Raw genomic sequence first — 20,750 nt, forward strand, 5'->3', positions numbered from 1 at the left:
GGAAAGGTGCCGACAGAGAAGAGTAAATGCAAATGCGGCTTTGGCAGCAAAGGTCATCAGCGCCACTTCACACATACACAAACACGGGCACAACCAGCTCAGAGATGGCTGCACGGCTTTTGCATACAAAGTTGCCCTCTTCTGTGTGAACCTTTCCCACACAAGTTCACGCTGGTTAGGAGCCAGTCGGTTACCTCGATCAGAACCTCGCCCTCTTTCTCCCCGTCTCCATTTCACTCTCTGTGTGCTCTCCTTGTGTCTCATAACAAGACGGAGCATGCTCACTGTAAACCTCTTGGGGGGTGAAAGGGATTGGGAGATTAAATTTATTTTGAATTCCTTCCCCTTAATGTGGCAATTACCCCCCTCCTTCCCTCCCCTCTCCCTCACCTCTTCTCTCCTCTCCCAGCAGCACAGCACGGAGTCTGTTCCAAAGCACATCTCACTTATGTTTTGTACACAGAAAGCGTTTCTTTCACCCCCAGCCGAATCTCAAAACTTCACAGCAGAAAATGGCCTGCCAGTCAGTCAACTTAAGGTGGATTAAATGTACCTGCACTGCTAAAAAAAAGTCTGTGCTGAGAATAAATTCCTAAGTCTGAGACGGATAAGAAAAGATCCAGCCCAAATCATGGCTAGCTATCACTGAGATACATTCGATAAAACACACAGAACAACTGACTGCGGTTTTAAAATGCCTTCAAGTGTTACAGAAATGTTTTATTTAGTGTATAATCGCTTGAAAATAAGAATCGTAGTGTTTTCATTACCTTAGATGAGCCTTATCTACATAGGAAGCTGGTCCTCATCCACGGAGATCGCCATGATGCACCACCATGTTTTTACCCTGAATGGACAAACTAAACACTGGTGCTAGATAGGGTAAACTGCATTTTCGTGTTTCGTGTTTCACATCAGCCCCCTATGTTAGCAGCCCCTAAGTGTTTTCACCGGCTTAAATCAATCACCAGATCCATTTGCTTAAAAGTAATTCAGCTCACAGTAAAAACCTCCTGAATATCTGGATCAAACATAAAGGTTAGCATACATTAGCAAGTGCTAAGCTAGCAGCCCGTCTGCGACATGCCAAACAGCATAGGAAAAACACTGATTTGCAACATCAAATTGCTTTATTCAGGGTTTTTACTGGGTTAAATCACTTTGTCAATTGGTTTGCGAGAGAAAGAGACCTCTACGGGTAATTCGGCTCGCGTTAAAAACATCATGAACATTAAACACTGAAGGAATTCTAACCACGATAAGTTTCAGCTGGTTGAAATCTACAATCCTCAGCACTAGATGCCTCTAAATCCCCCTAAATCTTACACACCGGATATTTAACTAAGTAATTTACTACTAATTGAAAAAAAACTCTTCAACTAGTTAAAGTAGTCTTGCGAAATGTGTTGTCCTTAATGAGACAAAAGTAGATGGCTACAAGCTTTAAAACCATAATTCTATGGATCTTAATCACATTTTTGCTGCGTCATAAGCCAGATCATTTGTGTCTAATCTTAGTAAGAAGATCAGAAACCGTGTGTGTGCGTGTGTGTGTGTTTGGTGTGCAAGATGCTTCTGGGCTATTTTTTCTGCAACAAAGTTCAGGAATGATAGGGTCAGCAATGCTACAGTTACAAAAGTGTGCGATTGTGACGTTCGAAATCCTTAATCTGAACCACTTGTGCAATAAAATCAGCCAGGGATGTGAGATTTCTGAACTCATTTTTTTTTTTTTTTTTTGCCACTTTTCAACGCTCTGTATCTAACCTTTCGGAGGCGACACACACACACTCTCCTTTGGTAAATGAATTCCAACAAAAAGGCTCCATTTCCCCCTTTTCTTCGGCTGGAGGGCCAGTCACAACCCCCCTTTTCACTGCATTTTCACACATTCAAAGCATTCAAAATGGTCTCGTTTTCTATCAACTAAGCTTCTTAATTGACCGTTCTATACAGGGACGGATTAGCTGATAAGAGGGGGGCAAAGAAAGAAAGGGAAACCAAAACAAAAAGAGGAAGTTAACGGTCAGTTGGGGCACGACACCAAAGGATTACCCCTGTCATCTGTCCTGTGATAAAAATACGTCTTCAGATGTGCGAGGAGACGGAGGAAAGACTTTGTGAGGCATCCAAGAAAAACGTGTGCTATCAGGCACTCTCAGAGGCACCCTCTCTCCAGGAGAGAACAGAGGAAGGCCCCTGCAGTGAGGATCCAGTATTTCCTCCACCAGTAGCTACAGTTAAGACACTCTGAGGACCTGAAACTCTTTCCACAGGCATGCCTTCGATGTTCTCTCACAATGTTTGGCCCATATCTCCCCTGCTCTCTGTTTCTTTATGTTACTTTACACAGCTGCCCAGGGCCCACTCGTGTACTAAATATTTTGTCATCACGTCATGCCATAATGTTCTAACCTGTTCTTTCCATTGTTTGCAGTGTTGCCAGCATATTTGATGATTTTCGGTACAAACAAGGAAGGTCGGGCTGTAAAAGGAGGTTCCATGCTGTTGTGAGATCTCTAAACTCTTTAGAGCAAAGCTGCGGAATGACTAAGTACAACAGGGACTGATATAGTCTATAACCTGAGAGTACACACACACACACACAGAGTCACAGAGTGCCAGCTGTGCCACTGACGTAGGTGGAGTCCGAGTATCAAGCCAACACAGGCCTTTATAATCGTGCTAGATTTATAGGTGTGGTGCCTTGTGTTCTATATCTAATTACAGATTTTTTACAATGATAGCATGTTAAGTGAAATGCAATACAACAGTGTTAGCATGCTTTGACCTAGACATAGCAGCCAGTGAAGCCCTACCTTTTAATTTCACCATATAGGGTTTCAGCAAAAAAAGGGCTGATATGCTTCCTCCTCAGGGGTGCAGAGGTAATGTCACTGGCAGAAAAGCAGACAGGAAAGGGTTTTTTTTTTCTGTCCTTCTCTCAATCTGCCTCTCATTTTCAGGCTTATCACTCCAAGTCCACTTTCTCTTCCCCTTTCTCTCAAAAGGCGCACATTTCTTCTATCTTGTACTTGACAAACAAAGGTGCCATTAAGTGGCATGCCTTCTAACAATATTTTATTAGGTTTAAACAAATGGCCGACTCTGACTCCAGGGAAATTCCAGCTGAGGATGACAGAGGCTGCAGGGTCAGTGGGAGGGGTTTCGGTGCAGGGAGGATGAAAGTTGAGCTGCATCTCTTTTTGACGGATTGGTACAGACACGGGGGAAACTTAACACGCTGTTTATTTGACCATGCTTTCTGTATGCACGTATCATATTAAAAACCGCAAGTGTCGGGAGAGCAGTCAGAAGAAAGGGCTCTTTCCTTCCCTCGACAATACCCAAGCTGTTCGGGGCTGATTTATGCAGCACAAAGGTCCCAACGAGGGGAGAGACATACACACACACACACACCATGTGTCACTCACTAACACTCTTTAATGCCACTAATGATCCACAGTGACACATCGGAGCCGTCATGTACACAAAAACACACGTGGATGTATGCACACACACACTTAAAGTAGCGAGTACATCTGTCAGTTGTGGCTATAATCTTCAATCTGACACCTGGCGATCAGCAAACAATTACAAAGCCAGCAAGCAAGCAAATCCTGGTGGTGTTGAAACCACGATAAAAAGGCCATGAGGTGAAACTGGTGGCAGATTTGACACTGTAAACTAGAAGCAATGTGCATTTTTAAAATAAAAACTTATAACAATGCAAGCTTATCCAACAGGGGCATGTATTTTACTCCTGAACAGAGTAAATGTTGCACACTTAAAGGAACAGTGTGTCAGATTTAGGGGATTTTGTGGCATCTAGAGGTGACAATTACAGATTGCAACCAGCTGAAATATCTTCACACTAGATTTCCTTCAGTGTTCTTTGCTCAGGAGGAAATATGGCGCGTTCATTTTGTACTCGGAGGTTGGAAATTCCCAGTTCCCAGTCAGAAGTTTAAACTCGAACGCACCCTGAGATCGGATTTCCAACTCGGAAACTCGGAGCAACCGCATCAATCCTGACTTACGGATTCAAGATGGCTGCCGGTCACATACATAGTGAGTAAACACTCTGCTAAAGTACTGTTTATAGCAATTTTATCTTATTTGTTTTACATTAGGTCAGCCTCATCTGCTGCGCTCATCAGTTGGACTGCATGATGGTTTTGAAGCTGTCTATACTCCGAAAGTGCAAGGGCAACAAAGGCTTTCTTGCGGGCGTCCATGTTTTTTTCCAACTTGTCCACTGTTGTTAACTAGAATGCAAAAACTGTTGTCAACTCAGAGGTGATGTCATTCCCACTTCCGACTTTCGACCTCCGAGTACAAAACGAACGCACCATTAACCATGAGCTGAATTTTCCGCAAAGGTGTCTTCCTCTTCAGAACAACCAGACCAGATGATTAAAATCAGCAAAAAACACTGAATAAAACAGTTTGACATTATAAATTAGTTTTTATTTTTGAGTTTTTAGGATACTGCAGAAGAGCTGCTAGCACAGCACGTGCTAATGTGTGCTCACCTTTGGTGATTTAAATCAGTATAATTGCCGAATAAAGCAGTTTCATGTTAAAAAAATCTGTTTTCTGATGCTCTTGTTGCAGAGTTGCTTTTAATAACAGTGTTGGATGCAGTGTTTGTCCGTTCTGGGCTACTGTAGAAACATGGCTGCACTTCATGGCAATCTCTGTGGACAAGGACTCGCTCATTCTAAGGTAACAAAAACACACCACTTCTTATTTTCAGGTGATTCTACACTAAAAAAAACATACTTATTATATTATATTCCATTGCTGCCAATATATCCCCCTGAATCCTACACACTGGACCTTTAAACATGTTCTTTTACATCTGCAATAAAATTCTCAGATACAAAAACACACTGTGATATTTGTCAGCACTGTTAAACATCACAACACAATAGACTGTGTTTCAGCTGAGCTCTGAGGAGTCTCCATGTGCCGTGACATTTGCAAAGCAGATGTCTTCATTTGTGCATTCCAAGAAAATCTGTCATCCCCTCAACAAGACGAGGGACACGAAAATGCACACAGACATTTAGCTTTGTGAAAAAAAACTGCAATGTGTTCAAAATAAAACAGTTTTTTCTTTTCTTTTCATTCGACACATAGAACATCAGATTGCACCTTAAATAAAACGCTGGATCTGGTCCAAGATGATTAGTGAGGAAAAAAAAAAAACGAAGACCACCCGTGTTTGCTCATATAAAAACTGTGGCTCTCATGTCCAATCACGTATCATAGATCAGACTGTTTATGAGACTACCTGTAAAGACCAGAGGCAAAGGCTCAGCCACATGTTTTACTGCTCTGTTTGAATAATCAGGTACAAGTAAAACAAACAGCTACAGAAGGGATGTTTAGCAAGGAGCTCAGGATCCAACTCGGGGTAATAAGTGTTCATTAGTTTTAATAGCCTGGCTCCCGGACCAAATGAAATGAAGACCAGGAGACCACATCCAGCTAATGTAAATAAACCTCAAATATCCTCCACTGTCTGTCATGACAGATTTCTCTCATTTTCTTTACAGATTGCATAAGACTGAAGCAGGAACTGGAAGATTATGCCTTCCTCACCAAGAGGTACAGTTTGTATTCTGGAGTAATTGCAAAGGAAAAGATGTTTGCGAGAGCATTTGCAAAACTAAATAATGTACTCTGGGTACAGACTAAATAACTGTACAACTGCAGAGACCCTAACAGCACTTGTATCTTTATATTTCTTGTGTGTTTTGCTTTTAAATTCTGTGCTAAGACTGCAAAGTGTTAAAAGAAAAACGTGCAGCATATGAGTCAAGGATTGTTTAATCCTCAATAAAAGTTTAAAAAAATATATCTCCAGTGACCCTGTGGTAATGTTTTAAGCCTATGTTAGTCCACCGAGCAGATGCTGGTGTTTGGTGGCACATCTTGAATCCACCTGAGCCTGGAGAGAGGTGGTGAGGCAGGCCCAGTGGTCCAGATGGCCCCCCTTAACACGGGCCTGAACATAAACATGGCTTGGGTCTGGTTGAGGAGAGGGAGACCCCGTTTATTTATGGACATGTCTGGGTCTGGGACACAATTATAGAAAGATAGATAGAGGAGGCGAGGGACAAAGGAAAAGCTGGAGGGTGGTGCGTCCAAACTTACACATGTGGATGGCTTCCAGTATGGTGTGTGATCCGGCCCACCTAGACAGTGGTAGCTGGATATTAGTGTGTGTGTGTCAGGTTAAATGTCCCAATGCCCCACATACTTTTTCTTATCTACATATTCAGTCCAATATACAAACTATAAAGTAAAATATATTTTTAAACGGGGAGGAGGGGGCAACAACTCGCTCATTTGAGGAAATAAGTGATCTCTCCGTGACGTCAAACGCACCACAAACAAGCCCATGTAGCCAGACGCATTGGCTGCAGGGCGGCAAAAGTAGAGAGCGGGTGTGAAGCCGGGGAATTCAAAGAATTTTCCCGTGTGCTTACCGGTAAAACCAAGCCCACTGTAGGGTTATGAAAGTATGGCAGAGTGAGGCCCTTTTCATCTTTGCTGCACTCTCTTCAACTATATCGGCTCAATCTAGATTTTTACAATAGGGCTTTACAGCTTAATGGCCTGGCTGCAGAAACCCAGACATCGTAAGGTGTTTTTATGGCTCTTGTAGCTCCTTTATGACTGGGCCAAGTGTCATTGCTTTACTGTACAGGAAAGCGGCAGGTAGTTCTATGGAAGAGGAGCGGATTTCATTTTCATAATCACAGTAGGATCCCTGGTATAGACCTGAGACAATGTGGTCAGGGTGAGGAAGCCTTGATGGGTACACTACTGGGCTTGGCACACGCACATGCACAGAGTTTGCACTCAAAGACCGCAGCTTAAACTGCGCTACATTGCCTCACAAACCCTGCCAGCTCATGTGTTTTTTGTTTGCTTTTACAAAACAAGCATCCAATATGAAAACCGAGTTACACATTGAAGCAACCCTTATGGCAGCCTCTGCAAATCTGCAAGATGTTTGTGAGAAAAGACAAATACGTGACACTTATTTCTCATTTCTAACATTTTTTGTGAGGTAATGTTGCACAAATTGTCGCCACAAGAGCTTAAGTTACACTTCTTGGTGACATTAACAGCTATCAGTCATCAGTGTCACTGTGACAAGCGTCTGTCTCCCTTCAGCATCGTTACAACATCGCACAGGGCAATAAAACTCTAGGCTAGGTGATTAGCATGGTGGCCTGACACAGCGTGCACTGCACACACTCACTCATTTGCACACACACACACACACACATACTGAAGTATAAACATTACACAATCACGCCAAACACATGAGCAGCTTCTGCTAATTAGGACCACGCTGCCTTTTAATGCTTGTTTATATCTAACTCTTAAATGAATGCTGCCCCTGGAGCTCCTTCCATAACAGCTCCGTCGCAGAGCGGAGGAAAGGAGGTGATAGGGAAGGTGGGATGAAAATTACAGTAAGAAGGGGACTGGCAAATCATTTTGCCCTGCAGTGCCCCATAGTAAAGGTCTCACATAAACAAGGGTTAAAAAGTTCATTGTTAAATTAGAGTTGTTGATCGGAAAAGCAGTTTAGCCCGAGGATGGCGTTTATATTATTTCAGCAAACCTGTTTATTAGATGATTAAAGAAATGTACACCGAGGCATTCGAGGCACAAAGATTATCAAATGTGCCGGGCCGTTCCAAATCCTTTGATAGTCACGATGCAGTGAATAGAGCAAGGGAAAGGGAACTTTAATACCTCTCAATCAGTACCATGTGGGGCTTTATTGGTGTGCTGCTGCCATTCTTGCTGCCTTGGCGGGCATGAAGGACACAGAGACCCAGGGGGCAGAGGGACTGGCCATCGCTCGCTCGCGTCGTTAAAGTCGATAAGCTGGCAGCTAGCAGGAGGGAAACTTGCCATCAGTATCCACCAGGTCCCTGACCACTTCACTCACATTTTCCAAAACCTTTTCTCAATCTGCCCCACGCCCTCCAGAGCACAGGCCAGTTGGTCTGACGCATGGCGCCGCAAATCTGAAAGGAGCGGAAAAGTGCGACCTCACCTGAGCGACCTTTGCCCTGTCCTCAAGGCCACCAGGCTCTACACCAAGCCTCTGAGTAACAGTAAACACGTGAAACCAGCTACCTCCACACACCTCCCTGCTTTAACAGGCCACACAGTGCACATAACGCACACTTTATGCAGTTTATCCTGATTCTAGAAATGTCACAGTTGTACAAGTAATTATATTTGGAGGTGGATTAGCCGTTTTAATATGCACAGATTGGGTTTGGATTTCAAGTTGCAGCTTGTATGGACTTGGGGATTAGCTGAGAAGGTGGCGCAGGCATATGTGAGTGTGTATGAGAGGGAGAGACAGATGTCTGGAAGAGACTAGGTTGGCAAAGTTTACAGTGGAGGAGTGCAGGCTTTGTAAACGGAACGGAGGAACACACACAAACATACGTACCCACCTCACACAAGCTCCCCTCCTTGCACCACAGTGAAACCAGAGCTTACAACAGCCGCTCGCCGCTGCTAATGTCCTCCTCGTGTTTGTGAGTTGGTGTTTGTGTGTGGGTGCACATGTGTCTATGTGTCTACTCTACAAGTCGGGCTCCAGACTCCCTCTCCACAGCTGCCCATGCCCAATACACGTGCACCCCGCTGCTGATTGAGAGCTGCAGCTACGACTGGGGGTGGTGGCACGAGGGGAAGACGTAGTTATTCATTTTCATTGTGCTAGGATTTCCCCTGGTTTCTAATTGAGGTATTGCCAATGTTACCCACAGAGGCCCAGTGTAACAGTAGAGGTTACCCAGTGTGGAAGGGTGAAGCTGTTGAGTGGAGAGAGGTGGGGGTGCTACGTACGTTGAGAGGGCCTGTAAAGGAGCTGCTGCCACTAACAACACCCCATTAACATCAACCACAGGGAGCAAAGACGCAGAGCCATAAGGAACAGTTACAGAGAAAGGCTCACCATGTAATGCTTTATTGCACTGCTGCAAAAATGTGGTTAATACAACAGCCTGCGTATGCACTCTGAGGTTTTGAAATGTGAAAAATGCAGCTAATGAACAAATATTTTCCTAAAGCCTCGCTTGCCTGCAAAGTACAGAAAGCCAGGGTCTGGAGTTGATGATTAACTCGAACAGTAGACATCGACTAGACAGATAAACACTCAGACTTCCTCCTCTGTATCTCTGCCGAAGCGCCACCTTGACTTGCTCACTCTACCCGCTCTGCCATGCCTCCACATACTGCCTGCAATAAACAACAGCTTGGGAAAAACATGGACGTCTTCCCTGGAGGCAAATGAACTCCCACAGTACCTGCCTGCCTGCCTGCCTGCCTGCCTGCTTGCCTTGGACACGTCTGGTCAGGTTCTCAGCTCGGCTAGCCCGCGGTAGCTGTTATCAAAAGCTGCCGAAGGATTTAGATCGATTATTATGAAGAGATGAGTAATTCTGAAAAGCTTCGACGAGATGGAGACGATAAGCAACTGGGAGCAATGTTGCAAGCATTTCTGTTGCGGCTTAGCAATTGCCACTCTGAAAATGAATGAGATCTGACGCAGGTGCTAATGTCAACACGCTCTCCACAAAGGCAAGCTTGCACTTTCACTGAGAATAAATAGAAATGAAAAAAAAAAAAAAAAGAGCAGGAACAGAAGCAAATAAGGGCCAGCAGCTCTGATAAGAGCAAAGTTTGGATTTGATTTTGGTTTTGGTCAGAAAGGAAGGCAGATAAGAGGGATCCGGAGGAACTGCACACAGCGTATGAAATATTACAAAGGTTATGCTGTGTGTGTGTGTGTGCATGCCTTTCTGTGTGTGTGTGCACGACTTGGTAGCACAGCTCTTCAAGGTGGCCTTAGTGACAAACCCAAAAGGAGCAATCTGATTAGCTGCAGATTGGACAAGTTGACATACACTTGTACTAGTGCAAGAGGTGTGGCTACGTGTGTAAAGTACATACACACGTTACTGATACACAAATGCCTTCTTGCACATGTGCATACACGACACGCAATATGGATGCACAACTGAGTGTGAGGTGAAGACATTTATATCAGACAAACCAGATGTGCACACGGTAACGCGACACACAGATGAACGATTCACCTGCGATTGCAACTTCTTCCCATGACACTCTTTCCCATAATCTCCACCTGATGAGAACCTGAATAACTACATAGTCTGCAATCTGATTTGCTGAACACGAATTGGTCAGCGTTCAACAATGTAGCGCACACGCGGGCAGGAAACGGACGAGCGGGCCTTCCAAAATTAGCAACAGAGCTCTTACAAGAAACTGTGATATTCGATATTTAAGAGGAAATTCATTCAGGGGAGCTGAATCAGGAGTAGACGAAATGCAACCGTCAAAATTTCACAGTGGATATGAAGAGCTGAATTTGCAGTGAAGGTCTGAACACACAGAAAACTTTTTGCACCTTTTGTAAATTCAACCACATGTATAAAACAACAAACAATAATTGCGTCCTATACATAATGTGCCCAACATGTTCCTTAAACACATTCAGGACACCTGTGGGAACTAAACTCTAAGTGCTCTAAGTACACTCTGCTATTACTGTCACCCAGTCATAAGCTGCCCCACCTGTTCCTTCACCATGTCACCTGTATCATTCTCTCATTCATTCTGTGTTCTGCAACGTCGGAAGTTCACAGAGGAGGAGTGAAGCCAACAGTGAGTCAAAGGCCTTGCCAAGTTTCCGTATCATGATCCAAATGGCCAGCCTGGTTGCTGATGGTCCTTCACATTGCCATTCAGCCACACCACCATACATTTAAAATCACATCCCCAACTTTGCTGAAATAATCCTGAAATCTTTTGACTGAGCAATCAACGAGAAGTGCCCCACAACAGTTTGCCTCTGCTGGTTCAACAGCGTTTTCAGCTTGCAAGGCCAGAGAAGGGTTAGGAGCGACAGATGTACAGAGTGAACAGTTGGCTTTATTGAAGTTCACTCGGGGTTTATCAGTGTCGGTGCACACAGAGGCACACGGCCACTTTGATCTTCAAAGGGAGATGAGCTAGAATGAGGGGCAATAAGAAGATAATAATGCCAATCTACATCCATTACTCCAGAGATCACAGGGTTACCCCGACATGCAAAGTAGCTTTTACTTTCAAGAGGGGGAAATGTAGTTCATGTTACCACATTGCCATCTAGTGGGTAAAGTTGGAACTAACCTTTGGTCCACTGGAGAGACTTAGAGACATGCTGATTGAACTGTACCTGTGATGGCAGCTTAACATATTAGAAAAAAGGCCATAAAGCAATCTGTGAAGTAAGTTTAGCAAAGCAAGAGAGATTCTACAAATTTCTTTCTTTCTTGTTTTTTTTTAAGATTATTTTTTTGGTATTTTTGATAGGAAAGTCTAGCATGAAATGGAGACACGCAGCGAAGGGCCAGAGTTGAAATCGAACCTGCAGCCTCTGTGGCAAGGACATGGCCTTTGTACATGAGGGGGCCCACTCTACTAGGTGAGTGAGTGGGCACCCTAATTCTACAAAATGCTGTCACTAATAGATTCTAATAGACTGTAAACAGTGGCAAGTTGAATGGGCAAATGCAAATCATCACTGTGGATATCTAAGGAAACAAAAGTAGAAACCTGCTCTCTGTACTGTGGAGGACATTTTCTACCTGCTCACAGCCTTATGCAAGGGCGACACCTTGTGGGTAATGTAGTCAACTGTAGTGCAGTAGTGTACACACCAAGAATGAAGCTCTGTTATTTGCATTTGCTAAGTAAACGGGGCGCTGTTCGTGTGGTGACCCACAGTTCTCCCGCTCCTGTCCTCCCCTGTTCTGTTATGTGGGGGTGGGAGGGGCGGGTTTTCAATGTTTGTAGTATTTTTTTTTTGTATGTTTTTAGTTTGTAAAGTGCTTTGGGGTTGCATTTTTGATGTATGAAAGACGCTATATAAATAAAGTTTGATTGATTGATTGATTCAATGGTCAAGGGCAGAAAAAAGCAGGCAGGTAACATGAATGAAAAAAACTTTGTGTGGTCTAAATTTGTTTTCACTGTGATGTGACACACAAAAATGTTCTTTCATGACACTAAGGAAATAATATACCATTTGACAACCACTGTATTAGACTGAGTATGTTGCAGTAAAGCAGTGGAGTCCTATGTGTTTCCAGACAAGGATCAAACTCTGAACTCTAGTGGTGATTGAAGACAATGACATGCTTTTGTTGCTATAGGTTTGCAGTGAGAGGGATGGAAAAGCTTGGCTGTGACGCTGTGGAAAACTTTGGATAGATGTTTTTCTCTTAATAAAATATGTGGTATCTATACATCTATCTGGACATTTTTTATGTATTTTATAAACTGAGGCACCTCACAAGGGAACACATGAACCTACCCATAATATAACTTATACAGTGGTACAGACATTATTTTAATTTCTGAACCTGTTTTAATATTCTGTGCATGTTTGAGTCGAGCAGCTTACTTTCTATTTTCTGTATAACTGGAAATGTATGTACATGTCAGAATAAAACTCTATTTTCCTCCCTCATTGAAGACGGTGAGAAACAAAAGTCTGATCAAATATGTGAGAGTTAATTACAATTAATTATAGTTAATAACATTTAGAATAGTTAAAAGAAGTAGATGGGTTTAAAATGAAAACGTGATTGATATTTAATAGATACGTTTTTATAACTTTGTGAGACATAAAGATACACTATGCAAGATTTTCCTAAAATTGTATAGATTCATACGGAAGTGATCCCTCTCTTTCATCACTTATGACCCACTAGAAGTGTGTGACGGTGTCTTTTTTCCAGCAGAGACTCTGCCCTCTGTCTGTATTTTCTTATCATGTTCTTATTTTCTGTGCTCTGGACATCTATGGGTGAAGTCTGGGTTTTCTAAAAAGGTAGCGACCAGGTGCCAGACTGTAAGGCAGCTGTTTTTTATTATTATTATTTCTTGTTAGTCACTGATAATTCATTAAAACAATAGTTGTGGATGTTGTATTTCCAGTATCACTGGGAGTGGAGTTTGCATGTTCTCCCCATGTTAGTGTGGGTTTCTCCTGGTTGTCTCTTAGGTGTGAATTTAAGCGTGAATGTAAGTGTGACAGCTGCCAGTCTCTATGTGTTCGCTCTGTGATGAACCTGTCCGAGGTGTACCCTGCCTCTCGCCCATTGTCAGGATCAGCTCCGGCCCTCTGCGAGCCAAAATAGGGTAAGCCAGGAGTGTCCAAACTATTTTGAATGGGGGCCATATTAGATAATGTGAAAATACCTGGGGGCCATCTGCTTCTCACATCATATGGGTTATTAAAACCACCACAACAACAAAAATTACATCCAAAAAGTGCAACAAATCATCTTTCCATGCGAGCCCAGCTGACATTGGGTGAGAGGCAGGGTACACCCTGGACAGGTCGCCAGACTCTCGCAGGGCTGACACATAGAGACAGACAACCATTCACACTCACATTCCTATGGACAATTTAGAGTCACCAATTAACCTGCATGTCTTTGGACTGTGGGAGGAAGCTGGAGTACCCGGAGTTCCCACGCCGACACGGGGAGAACATGCAAACTCCGCACAGAGGGGCTCCCCAACCTGGGATCGAACCAGAAACCCTCTTGCTGTGAGGTGACAATGCTAACAACCACACCACCGTGCCACCCACCAAGGCCACCATATGTAATATATTTTATAAAACGTTAACATTCGTCCCGCAGGCCTCAATTGGCCCCCGGCCAAGACTTTGGACATGCCTGAGATAAGCAGTTACAAATGATGGATGGATCACTAAGACACCAACATGTAAATTTAGTTTGAAATAGGAATTTTAATTATATTCTGAGTAACTATAAGCTATTGTTATTAGAATTGTTCTATTGCCAACTAACTTCTGCTTACAAGGAATTTGACTTGATGATGATTTGGTGCATTATATTTAAACACAGTGCAAAAAAAACAAAGACACTGTATAAAATAAAATTAAGACAATTTACAGTAGTTGGGGATGTAAAAGTTCACAGTATAATACATTTAGTATCAATACATAATTTTTATTTGCTGTATTACTATGAATGGTGGCATTAGTGACTTTTTTTTTAAATCAAATCACTAAAGTTGTCAATTAGCACCACAGATCTTTAGTGGCCAACAGAGGAACTACAGCCCAGTAAATTCTTATTCTCTCATTGCTTATATTGTCCACAAGGGGGCAGCAGAGTCTAACAAATGCATACAAACAACCATAGTCTGCACTATAACAGCCACTGTTACTCACTGCCATTTCCTTTACACAAAATCTATAAACTATATAACTCACTGTCATAAAGCCCATCAGCTGCTCATACCAATTTAATCATCTTTAATTTGACACAAATTCAATGAGCGACAGCCCACAGAGGAGCGTGAGAGTCTCTTTCCCCAGCCTGTTGAAAGAGTGATGCCCTGTGATGACAGCCTGACGTCTGGACAGCCTCCAGTCGTTTTAGCTGTCATTACAGCACTTTGGCTCTCTGTGCTTATCTGTGCGTCTGGTCAGGGACACTGACAGCCTGAAGCCACACAGCACACAGGCCTACTGGGAGAGCCTTTAACACGGGAGCATCTGCCTCCCAGTCACCCCAGCCTACAGAGTTTTATGTGACACGATCATCTGTGTGCGCCTTCTAAATGTCAGGACACTTAATCCAACTTAATTGCACGTTTTATGTGAAGAAGAGTGTAACACCACCTCGTTCAGTCCCCTCTGAACAAAGCAAATAAAAACAGACAAGCCACTAAAGGCCCTCAGCATGCGTCACACGGATCTCACACACACACAAACACACACACACACAGTCTTCTGAGGAGCCTGGTGGTCTGCCGTGTCCCGGGGAGGTCACACAGGAAATTTCACGCTCCTCTTCACACTGAAAATGTCTCCTTTATCCTCCCCACTGAGAAGGAAAGAAAAGGGAGGAGGAGTGAAAGAGTGGATCGAATGAAAAAAAAAAGGGGACCCTGAATGAGGATGGCTTACTTGTGTAGGTGTGACTCGTTGAAACGCGTTGGCGTTGCCGTGGAGACCCACACCCAGCAAAGCAAAGGCCGAATATGGTCACAGGTTCGGTGGAATGTGACATTTGTGAGGGGGGGGACACAAAGGGAGGAATTTTCCCTCCAAAACGAGAGCATGGAAAAGAAGAAGTAAGGTCAGTTTGAGAGAAAATGGGAGAAGGAATGATTGGTATTTAAAGCACTGGAAAACCAAAATTGTTTTTTGTACCAGGGGCAGGTCAAGAGGACACCTGAGATTCACTATCACACACCTGGACACACACACACACACACGCGCAAATCCATGCTAGTGAGCTTCATTTCATGCCCTTCCTCAGTATTGTGCATATGAGTCAACCCTGTGCTACATTTCTACACTGCACATCCTCACAGTGGCTCGCAGACTTTCTGTTCTTGTTTACTACTCTTCCGCAGATCCATAGTCTCCTTGTCGAGAGGTGGGTGGTGCGTGCAGCCTTCCTGTGGCTGAGTGGAGCTTGAATGGAGTGTTGTCTGTCTGCGTCCGGGCCGACAGAGGTGCTCCTGTGCTGCACTGTGTGTCTTTGCTGTTTGCTCTGTGTGTGTCGAGAGGGGTGCTGCGGGGGGAAAAGAGCCTGTCCTCCACCCATCTTCCTTTCACCTTTCTGCGCTCTCCATCTCCCCAATGCTTCCTTTCTTCTGATTCACTTCAGTTTGGTGAGACTGTGCTTACACAGGAGGTCAAGGACAGGAGGGATAGCAGGATTTAAATGAAAGTCAGGGGAAAGCGTGCCAGATTTTATCACCCAATCGGGAGTGGTGGGACATACGGAGGGGGAGTTCAGTTAAAAGGTCTAAACACCAGGTGCAGAAGGAGGTTTATCAAAGAGGACAAGCTTCAAGTGTTGCACCCAGAGGCATCTTTTTTGAAGAATCCCCCACTCATGTTCACCACTTCCTCTAAAGCACCCTGCCACACTCTCACTTAAGCACAAGCTGTCTGTCTCTTTCAGCCTCCCACTTCCTGATAACTCCCAAAGCGGTATAACACACACACACACATACACACACGCCACCCTCTATGCAAGCTGTGGTTTCCCTGTAGGAAATCAGCAATCTGCTGCTATTACCCACCAGCATTTACTCCTCCTCTCTCCTCCCTCCTCCCTTCTATTCCTTTACCCCCCCCCCCCCCCCCCCCCCCCTCCCTGTTTAAACAAAGCATCTCTCCCTCATGAGCATCATTAGAGAGTGGAGACAATTGTTTGGAGGCCAGTCGGAAGAAAGCACCACACAGACTGTGGCAACAGGCCAGAGGAAAACACAAAATAGCTAATTAGTCTGAAGCGGTGGTCTGGTGTCATAGCATCATATCGGTCTGTAGCATTGTGTAGCATGACAGACGTGCTACGCTGTTGTGCACTGCTGAGGGCGCTTGCTCTGTGATGGGAGGATTGGACACCTCTCTGCATGTTAGGGCGTATTTTTTTTTGCCAAATAACTAATTAAATTTTGCCCCTATTTCTCACACACGTTCCTTGAGAATGTATCGCGAAACTCGCAGCTGAGAGAAAAACACAAACGTAGGGAAAGTGCTGAGGAAAAAAAAGTGCTCCCAGCTTTTCAAAACCTCTTTCCTTCTCCCTCTCTCTCACACACACACACATAAACACATAGGCACAAACACATACACCTCGAAACAAAGGTGCCATTTTACTCAGGAAGGGTCAGCAGTTCTCTCCATCAGACAGGGGCTTGTTCTTGGTCAGAGGCTGCTGCCCAATCTCAGGCCACCCTCCCCTGGCTCCACCGGCCCCCTCTGGCCCCCCTCTGGCCCCCACCACCCCGGAGACAAGCTCCCCATTGTTCCTGCACTACTAATAAATGACAGTTCCCCTGTTCAGACAAACTTTAGAGCCCATTCTAAACACACACACACACACACAAGCTGAGTGTAAATGGTGCTCTATATGAAAGGATACACAACGGCTTTTTTACAGCTTGATATTTCTCATGGAGCTCATTAAAAGGTTATCTGACACTAATGATGGAGGGATATTTTCCTGCACTCCGAGCCCCGAGCCCCGCAGACCTGATGAGGTAACGCCGAGGGCACACTGCGCTGTAAAAACAAGGTGTAATTAATGCATAATAAATGTTTCCATCGCTTTCCATTTCCCTTCAGCCGGCGAGAAACGGTCATGACATCGAGACGCGGTTCACCGGGAGGTCACACTGCTCGGTCTGCGTTGTCACCTGTGTGCAATGTCACATACAAACACACACAGAGCAGAAACTGGGCTCGATCAAGGCCAAGGACCCGAGGTGAGCCTGGAGTTTAGACATGATAAATCACCACTCAACTTAAGCTCATAAACACGCCATTAACACGCTCAACCACAGCAACTCGATCTGTTTACCTTAACCACCGTGCTGGGGACTATCGCTCTCTGGCAGGCCTGTATTAGTATGCCTGGGGGCCTGATGCACATGTCTATCACAGGGGCCAGCCAGCTCCAGCTCCAGTTCTGGGCCACAACTCAGTGCTACTGCTACGTCGTCTGAGGTCATTTTCCAGCACTTTGGGCTCAGTTTCATACAGATTTAGTTTTGAACTTCAAGGAGCAGACTATAGAGCTCTAGAGAATCTCTGCATGGTGTGGAAAGAGTGTGTATCTGTTTTATCTGAAGTGTGTGTGTCACCTGATTCATCCAGGAAACTTGTGGTAATCATCTAAGAACTTGTGGAAAAACAACATCAAACCTGAAGGTGTGAGGAGCTCTGATATTAGCTCATTATGTTTTCATTTCAAACAGATGACAATACAGCTGATTCTGCACCCAAAGAATTGCAAGTGATGAGAAAGTTCCTAGGAAACGTTGAGTGGAGTAAATACAGGGTTGTTAAGTGAGTCTGACCCTGGTGTGTATATGGCTCTCTGCTGCGGTTCACCACAAGCATATCATATGACGGCTCAGCCAGCACACTCAGCCCTGTGAGAAAGCAAATTCCTGCGTTGCTATTCTCAGCTATCCACCAAGACATAAACAAAAGTATCCAAAAAAACATCTACTGAAATATTCCGGCTGCTTTGATGTCTGAGGGAGAGAAGCGGGTGTTGCTGGAGTGGGCGTGCAGGGGTGTATCTGTGTTTGCACGGCGCTTACACAGCAGCACAGGGGTGATGTTGGCCGTGTGCAGGACAGATGCTGGGCGAGCGGGGGTCACGTCAACAGACATGCTCCCGCTCCGCCGTTCAAATGACAAAAGGAGGAGGAGGAAGAAGAGGCAGAAGTTGTGAGAAGAGGAGTAAAAAAAAAAGCCCCAGTGTTTAGTCAAGGCCTGCTCACTGACACAAAGTCTGTCTTTGTCTGCCTCCCAGGGTGCCAGATAAAGGAATTCTTGTGTGTCGGGGGCTCTGACCGAGTTTATTTGACACTTCAGCTCCTTTTGTGAAGCAAGTGTCCCACCGTCAATGCTGGCCATGAGAGTCACTTGGCATTAGACAGAGGGTCCCTCTTCAGTGGAGAAAGGGGGTCTTGTTTGGAGAAGATTTTTAATGGAGGGGGTGTGTGGGGGGGGTGGTTGCTGAGTTGGAGGGGAAGGGGGTGTGCTCGGTCTGTGCTCTGCGCTGTATGCAGACATATAGTGGGGCTCTGTCCCCTGCCCCAACAATAGATGGAATTCTTCATTGCTAAGGAAGTGGACGGAGCTGAGGGGTGAAGGAAGAGGAAGGTGGGAGCTTCATTAGATAACTTGCATGAACACACACCCCACTATGAATGCAATGCCTCTGTATCACAAGCAGAACAGGTACAAACACTTCTTCAAGTGAGATCACATGCACCTGCAGGTTCCGCTCAGATGCAGCATCTGCACCTCATCCAAATCCTCCTACACTCTCGCCACAGCACAGAGCGATCTCTCACACATGCCATGTGCCTTTACTGACAGCCGCTTCACATGGCAGCCCTCCCTGTGGGCACAGCTCTGGAGACAGATTTACTCTCACCTGAATGGAGTCACTGTGAGAGAGGTGGGTGGACTGCATGGTCACTGTGCCCACACTGTTTGTTTGCTCTGCTGCACCTGGTCTTTCACGACTTGTGACAGGTCATGGCTCTGTGAATGGTCTGCAGACACCTGGCACTGCAGGTGTATGGTGACGTCAGGTCATAAAGGAGGGGATACAGCGAGTTGGAGTCACGTTTAAAGGTGAGAGATGTACACCTAATGAACCCAGAGCATAACGGAGCAGTGCTCTCAACACTGAACAGGTGGGCCTACACATGTGGAGCACGTCAGGGGTTTGACTAGGCTTCTTATCTCAAACACGCCCCCCTCTTTAGGCACAGATGGGACCCTAACTTGGTGAGAGTTGTCCTAAGGAACCCCATGTGGGAGAGTTTGACTGCTGAGTGTAATTTGGTAGTGGAGATGTAGGCCAAATGGGTGTGTAGGGAGATAACGACAGAACCTTTGGCCCAAACAGCCATTGTTGAACGTTTTCATTTTGTTTGTGAGAGTGAAATTGAGTTATTCTCAACTGGGACCCTTTTGGAAAACCCCAGGACGCACTGACTATGCAGCAGGCTTCAAACCCCCCAATAAAAGAAAAAAGAAAAAGAAATGACAACCTACATTTCTGACAGATAAACACTTTACAGCCAAACAGACAGAAGTCTTAAGTAATTATCTTTTCTCACATACCTGCTGGATGCGGAGATGTCATTATCCAAACTGCTGCACGTCTGCTGAGCATCAATTTCAAAATATATTCCAGGATATTCCTTTTTTTTCTTGTGCCAAAATCCACCGCTAGAAATTTCCAAAACAATCATGGTGCTCGTCATCTATGACACTGGCCACACGCGCGAAGTACCCCAAGAGACTCGTGTGTCCGACAGACGGCTTGTCCAGCAGCAGGACCTGGGCAGCAGGAGGCATGGACACCACTCATCCCGTGTGAGAGGCTGTATTTCCTCATATCCTCCAGGAGGGTTCACAGCTGGGGTGTTGAATCCGTCAGCTGTCGCCATCATGAAGTTTTCCCAGTAATAATAATATTAATAATGATAATAATAACTCCTCCACGTGTGTCAGCGCTGTAACGGCAGCATTTAATCCACTTTATGCGTCCACAGAATCCGTGCGTAAAGTGACTGCCGCTTCACCAAATAAAGCGGATCGATCAGTGTGGTTATTTCCGATAAGCAATAAAAGAAGCTGCTTCCTCCCTGTGGTCCAGCGCAGTGATGGTCTCTGGTCTCTGCTGGAGCTCCAACCAGCGTCTCCACAGCCGATACGATGCGCTCCTGTGAGGAGCCTGAGCCGCACTGAGCCATAGTTGGAGCAGAGCGCCGGAGCACATGCTGCTCTCAGCCAACGTAGGCGCGCAAAGCATGATGGTACTTGGAGTTTTTTTTTTTGCTGTTGCGACCAAATATTTGAGAAGAGGAGATTAATGCCAGACTAAACACTTTGAAACAGACAAAAGACAAAATATAAACACCGAGCTTAAGCCTGCATTGAATGATATTATAATATAGTGGCATGAAATGAAAGTACTGTTTAATTAATTCTGCTCACGTTGGAGGTTCAAACATGTTTGCCTGTGACTGGAAATTTTTCACTTACATTAAAATGCATTGAATCAATTCAGCAACATGGGACAATAATG

At 44.8% G+C, this 20,750-nt stretch overlaps 1 long non-coding RNA gene across 1 annotated transcript in view; it reads right to left on the reverse strand.

Moving 5' to 3' along the window:
- The window catches only part of LOC117268080 (uncharacterized), a 60,335-nt gene extending 39,910 nt beyond the window's left edge, over positions 1–20,425 (reverse strand). Inside the window, exon 1 of the long non-coding RNA XR_004502621.2 lies at positions 19,781–20,425. This is a non-coding gene — a long non-coding RNA (uncharacterized LOC117268080). The remainder of the gene's footprint in view (positions 1–19,780) is intronic.
- Positions 20,426–20,750: the final 325 nt, after the last annotated feature.

This window comes from Epinephelus lanceolatus, chromosome 18 (genome assembly GCF_041903045.1).
Source record: "Epinephelus lanceolatus isolate andai-2023 chromosome 18, ASM4190304v1, whole genome shotgun sequence".
Classification (NCBI taxonomy): domain Eukaryota; kingdom Metazoa; phylum Chordata; class Actinopteri; order Perciformes; family Serranidae; genus Epinephelus; species Epinephelus lanceolatus.